We start from the raw sequence: 6,330 nt of genomic DNA on the forward strand, positions 1-6,330 counted from the left end.
ATTGCGCAAAGGTCTTTGCCTTTTCCCAAAACCTGTAATGAAACACAGGAAAATTCTGCAGCCTAAGTTGCCAGCACAATCCATTTAAGGGTCATTTTTTTGGTCTTAGTCACGAACAACACAAAGACCTGATCTGCTCAATACGAGGCCTGGCCAGTTGAGCAGTTCAGCTAAAAAGTAGAAATTTGGTGGTTCTGCTGCAGAAACTCACTGGGTGATGTTTGGATCCTAATGTGAGGCTTCTAATTTGGCATTTTAATTGCTTCAACATGAAGAACAGATGAGCAGCACCTCGGGAAACCAGGCCACAGATCACTGAAAATAGCAGGTACAAGGCTCTCTAAGATGTGGGTCCTAAGGCTCTGCGCCTCATTGAATTTAATTACAGCTTGGAATAAAAAGAGACACACACAAATTCATCCTTGGCTTGGTTTCATACAGATTTGTATTTGCACCATTAATCTTCTGCTTGTCCTGTCCATTGCTCCAGTAATGCTTCTTGAACCACATGTCCAGGGAAAACCAAACTGTGGTCTCATAGACATTAATTTCCTGCAGGCTTCATAAAAATAGGCAGCTGTGTACAACAGAGAGCTCTTAGTACTCTTGCCGAGCTCATCCCTGATTAGACACTGGGCAAACAGTGTGGGAAAACCCTTGCCATGAGTGCCTTACCTGTGGATAAATTCAGCTGGCAGTCATGCCCTGCTGGACACTAAACAGCCACCCCACCAGAGCAGCTTTGCTTTCACACCGTGCCTCTCACTTAAACAGCCAGCTGTGCTCAGACACATCCTTTAGAAACCAAGCCCTGTTTATTTCATCACTCGTGGAATACTTGTTTTAACATATACTAGTGAGATCTAGGAGGGAAGTGGCATGTTTTCCCAATCAGAGCAAAGAAATCTGTCAAGTAATGCCCTGGGTTTTTTCAGTCTGACTAGCTGCTAGAGGGTCTGCTTCACAATTTTTGAATTCAGCTGTGAGTGTTGGCTGCATCCTTGAAGGACTGTAGGTGGATGATTTTTTTTGTTGTTGTCAGATTGAAGTCTGCTTTCACCTTTTTTTACTACTTTCCTGTGCATCAATATGAGTATTTTTCCATCTATGAAGCTGAATTATTGTAGCTGGAAAGCCAGTGATTCCAAGAGATTTCTGTGGGCTTCTGCTTGCATGATGAGAGAGATTCCTGTGCTCCAAAAGGCTTAAAATGTCTGGGTCTTGCTAATAATAACAACCCAAAAGAGAATAGTCCAGCTGACTGTATGTAGGCCAGACTTAATCAATTAACACACTGAGATAATGACATACCAGCCTATGGAGCCTTCTAAATATAATCGTGTGTGAAGAAGGCCACTGGCTACGGGACAGCTTCACAAGTTAAATAGCACAGAACTGCCAATATTTGGATCTGGGATTTCCAGAAGGCCAGGCACAGACAGAGAGCAACAGCGACTTCCGAAGAAATGTGCGTCTTTCCGTGCTAACATCTCTACTGAAACCACGGCTCAGGTTTTACCGAGATCAGAAATTTATTTCCACTGCCTTCCTTTCTGGCTGCTGGTCACAAACTGGTACCTGTCGGAGTTGTTCAGCCGATGGGGTTGTTCCCACTCACATCCTTGCAGAGCACACAGAAACTTTGCTCGCCCTGAAAAGTTTCGGTCGTGAGCGCCGCCGTATTGTTGGAGCTCATGTGAGCTGAAGTTTGCATAACAGCTCCTAAAAAAGTGGGCCTCAAAATGTCAAAGGGAGCCCCCTTTCATGTCGGAGATGAAAGCCACGTTGTCTTGGCTGAATTCCAGCATCTATCCTTGTGTGTTCGAGCGGATGATGGAGGATTTCTGGTGGTGGCTCCTGAACCAGGCACCCTTTTACAGCCACTAAAGCTGAGTCCGTTTGCCTTGATTTTGCCGTGGGCTAAGTCGGGTACAAAGGGGTTACAGTAAACTCTTAATTGGTGGCTGCTTCAGTGTGTGTGCGAGCCCCTAGTTCACCCATGTGTACCAGGAGGGCAAAAGAGGGGTGCCTTCCTTTTTGACCCTTTTGTCTAATCTGGTTTGAGTGTAAGATCTTCCAGGCAGAGATTGTTGCCACATGGTTGCACAGTGCTGTGCTGGGGACCCTGGTTGCAGTGGTAAATAGCAGCCCCTCAGCAGTTACTCTCACGTGAATAAAATATGACCAGCAGAGTGATCTGAGTCATCTATCAAATAACCCACAGCTCCACCCGCATACGGCTCCTCCATATGAATCCTGAGGTTAATTTAAAGAATCTGAAGAATGGTAGGGTTAGAGTGATTTTAATTGAGCACCAAAGATTTATGTAACCTCACGAGCTCCCCATGCTGCTTCTCCAGGCTTGGGGTTTTGCATCGTTGCTGGCTGGTCCCCAAAAGACCAGGACTAGGTTTCTAGCTGCTCTGTGGAGGCTATGCCAAACTACAGGTTTAAATATTCATTGCATTCTTCACATGCCAAATCATCTAAGTTGGAAAGCAGGAGTCTAAGATTTTGCAAAGCTGCTCTTGCACAAAAAGACCATTAAAATTCATCGTGACAGAGAAAAAACAACAACATCGCCAGTAGTAGGGAACTTTCTGTTGACTTGGCTAATGCTGTGTGGAGCTAACCCACATTAATCCACTTAAATGGAAGGGTGAGCCTGATCCAGTAAAAGCAATAAATCCTCTTTAGAGCTGACCAGACTCCAGTTGCACTATAGGAGAACCAGGCTGAATGGCAAACAGTTGGCAGGAGGTAACTGGATGAGGCCTGAATTTCCAATGCACCAGGTAATTTAACCTACAGCATCCCCTTTCTTTTATATGTGCAAACCCGTTGTGGGTAGGACCACATCCCAAAGTTCTTGGCACCAGAGGTGGAATGATAGACAGCAGGATAGGGAAACTCCCTGCCAATACAGAACTGGAAAGAGTGAAGCAGCTCTCTGTCATCAGAGGGACTGGGTGCCTGAGGTGCCTGTGTTGGAGGAGTGATCATCCCAGGCAGCTCAAGCAAAAGGGGTGAAATGCAGGGAGCAGAGATGGACAGAGAAACATCTGGCTTGGAGCTGGTGGGGCCCTGCCTTGCCTTGGAGGCAGCTCGCAGATGTTAAGAGAGAACGGTCAGCTGCTGCTGCCTTGCTGTGGGTGACCAAGTGGGTTGCTGTTAAACAGAATTACATCTGAAGCTGAACTGCCTTGGGAGCAAGTGGATCTGTGTGCCTGGGAAGTGGCTGTTACTATCAGAGAGCAATTTTCTCAAGGCTGACCCAAGACATGAAACTAAACCCAGACTGGGTGAATATCTCTGTTTCCTTATTCCTCTGAGAAACTGGGCCTGAATTTAAAAGGCTGTTTAACACTTTGAAGCCACCCACAGTTCTGTCTTTGCCTCCCACGCAAGCTCCAAGGAACTGACTCATTCCCACCGTATTTTCAGCTGTGCATAGATCCTGCTCGCAGCTCGGGAAGTTCCCCGTTCAGCCAAGCAAATCAAGTGCACATTGTGACTCGAGTTAGCTGAGCTTGAAAGGCTTTGCGACACCGACTCACAGCCGACAGTCTCTGAAGACATCTGGCCTGCCTTTTAAAGTCGAGTAGGAGCCATATTCTTGAGCTAGCTGTATAATTTATGCCTTATCTGCTATTCTCTATTCATGATGCTTCCTTATGTTAAATAACTGTTTGTGAAAATAAGTGATGCTCTCATCTGCCATTAAATGAGATCTGCTCACAAGCAGGCATTCACCTCTCCTCTCCCCCTCCAAGTAGCAAACTCTTGTTTCTCTCGCTATGGGGACACTGCTTTGGGTTTTGCAGAGCTTTGAAAGCTCTGCAAGCATTCAAGGGTGTGAATGATACATACAGCCCTGGATGTTTTGTGACTCAGGAAAGCTTTCCTGCAAGGGGAGACATAGGGTCGTCCCTCTGTCTCTTGCCAATCTGGTGAGCTGAAATGTTCTTTCCAGTTTGGACTGAAGTCCTGACATCCCTGGATTTCTAGCTCACTAATTCTTTCACTGCCGAGGAGAATACCTCACTTCTTGCTGACATCATGCTGTCCTCCCGCTATGCCATATCCACTGTGAGTCTTTAAAACTTCATGCTATGCCTGAACAATTACACCCACGTTTTGACTGGGAAACAGAGACAAAGGAAGGCAGTTAGAAGGAGGACGTGGGAGCCTTGCCTTCTATTTTCCTGTTCTTCACACTGGGCTCATTACTGCTGTCTCTCCCCCTGCCTGGTAGCAAAATTCTGGCAAATGTATTGGGGTCACCACTCCCTGCTTCTCTGTAAAAAACATCTCTGGTCTATTTGGGCTCTGGACCACTTTTGCATGCCATTACACCACAGCACAGTCTTTACAGATAAACATTTGCAGGTTTGTAAGCACAGTCCTACTCACTACATCATTACAGAACAGAGGGGGAGTAAACATCCTTTGCAGTACAAAGGAATTGTCAACAAACTCAGAGAGAAGGGGAGAAATATCCAAAGGCACCCTCCATTTTCGGCTTGCTGCATTTGGTTTCTTTCATGCTACTCACTGAACATTTGCCCCCCCCTCTGCAAAAATCCAGGGCAAAGGCCTGGCTGTTGTCTGCACTATTAACTAATGAAGTCAGGAATTTACCTCTGTCACCACCTGGGAATTAAATAATATAAAACTCAGCTCCGCCGTCCTACTGGCACTGGGCTGAGTTCCATCAGCTTCTGAGGAGCTTTTTGGAGTGCAGAGTCCTGACCTGCTCACAGTGGCTAGCATGAGCTGAGACATGAATAAACAATAAAAGAGATAAAGGAGAGGCTGGGTTGAAAGCAACAGCTGTTTCCTATGGACTCCTGAATAAACTCCAGCTCCTCTTGCTGATGGGCTGGGCTTTTGTCCTTGTGCAAAGGAATGAGCTGCTCTGGGAATCTCATTCTGATATGAGAGCAGTGGGGTATGTGTATCACTAAATATAAAGGGTCTGCTCAAAAACTTTTAAGAAGAAAAAAATGCCAACTAAAAAATGTATTTATTTCAGGTAGTTTCCAAACTTTTAGCTGTGTTATCTCCCTTCAGCTGTGCTTCTAGAAGCAGAATTACGCCCAGACTTGCACACGTAGATCTTATATGGCAAAGAGCAAAGTCCTTAGCCCAAGATAGCCTTTTGCTGACTCCAGATGTGTTCCTCTGCCATAAAACACTTTGGAGGCCCAATGCTACATCACATAAGCCACTCAGTGCTTTTAACATTCATTTCACCAGGAGCAATCCCTTCTCTGTGTAACTAAGCAAAAGGGATGGCTTGAGCCTGTTGCTATAATGAAGTTCTAAAGCTGGGCTTGTGGGAATGACTCCATCAGTTAAGCACGAGCCTCTGTTCTGCTCTACCCCCAGGAGTTCACATCAAGTTTTGGAGCTTTAGGCATTTACTCCTGATTTCCACCAGTGGAGCAGCCAGATGAGCCTGGCCAGGAGGAGTGGATTTTCCTCGTACTTCTGTTGTGTACGCTCATTCCATTTGTTTGGAAATCAAGCATTTTTCTTTGGTAGAAAGGCAGAGGTTCTGGTTATCTCAATAGTACAGCAAGAGGAAATTCTAATATCAGATCCAGGAAACAGATAAATGCAATATATCTTAATGCAACAATGTCCTTTGCAGTTTACTACTACCAAGCTACTATACCTAAAAATCCTTTAGAAAGTCTATTTGCTCAGGCAATCTCTTACTTTGGGGAAGACTTGGTCATTTTTATTTATATGTGTAAATTATTCCTTTCACAAATTATTCCAGGTTAGCGAGTCCCTATCCTCCCTTTTTGTCTCCCAGCTGAAGAAGGATGACTGCAAACTGTCATTGACACTGTCACTGCAGAGATATTACCCACAAGAATTAAGATTTCATAGGGAGGCAGAATTTCAAGTGAACCCATTTTTAATTTTTCCTTTTATCTTTTTTCTTTTTCTTTTCTTTCCTTTTTTTTTTTTTTATTTTTTTTTAAGCGATGTAAATAATCTGTTTTAATATGTGAATAAGCAGAACCTGGAGTGGGTCCACTGGTGTATTTCCCTCCTCAATATGAGGCACTTGGCTCCAGCTGCATTTGGAATTGAGGGCAGCTGGGTCCCGTGGGCTGTGCTGTGGGGCTCTGTGGCTGTGTGGGGTGGCTGCAGGCAGACTGAGAGAGAGAGGAGAACAGAGGAGAGCAGAGCACACCACCCCCATGTCCACAGTGAACAGCAAAATGGAGCTGTGACTCTGTCCAAGTTGTCTGTCTGTCTTCCCTTTTTTATTGGGGGAAAGGTAGGCAAAATCCCTGGAAAAGTGAAATCTAA

Source organism: Prinia subflava, chromosome 2 (genome assembly GCF_021018805.1).
Source record: "Prinia subflava isolate CZ2003 ecotype Zambia chromosome 2, Cam_Psub_1.2, whole genome shotgun sequence".
In the NCBI taxonomy this organism is placed as follows: domain Eukaryota; kingdom Metazoa; phylum Chordata; class Aves; order Passeriformes; family Cisticolidae; genus Prinia; species Prinia subflava.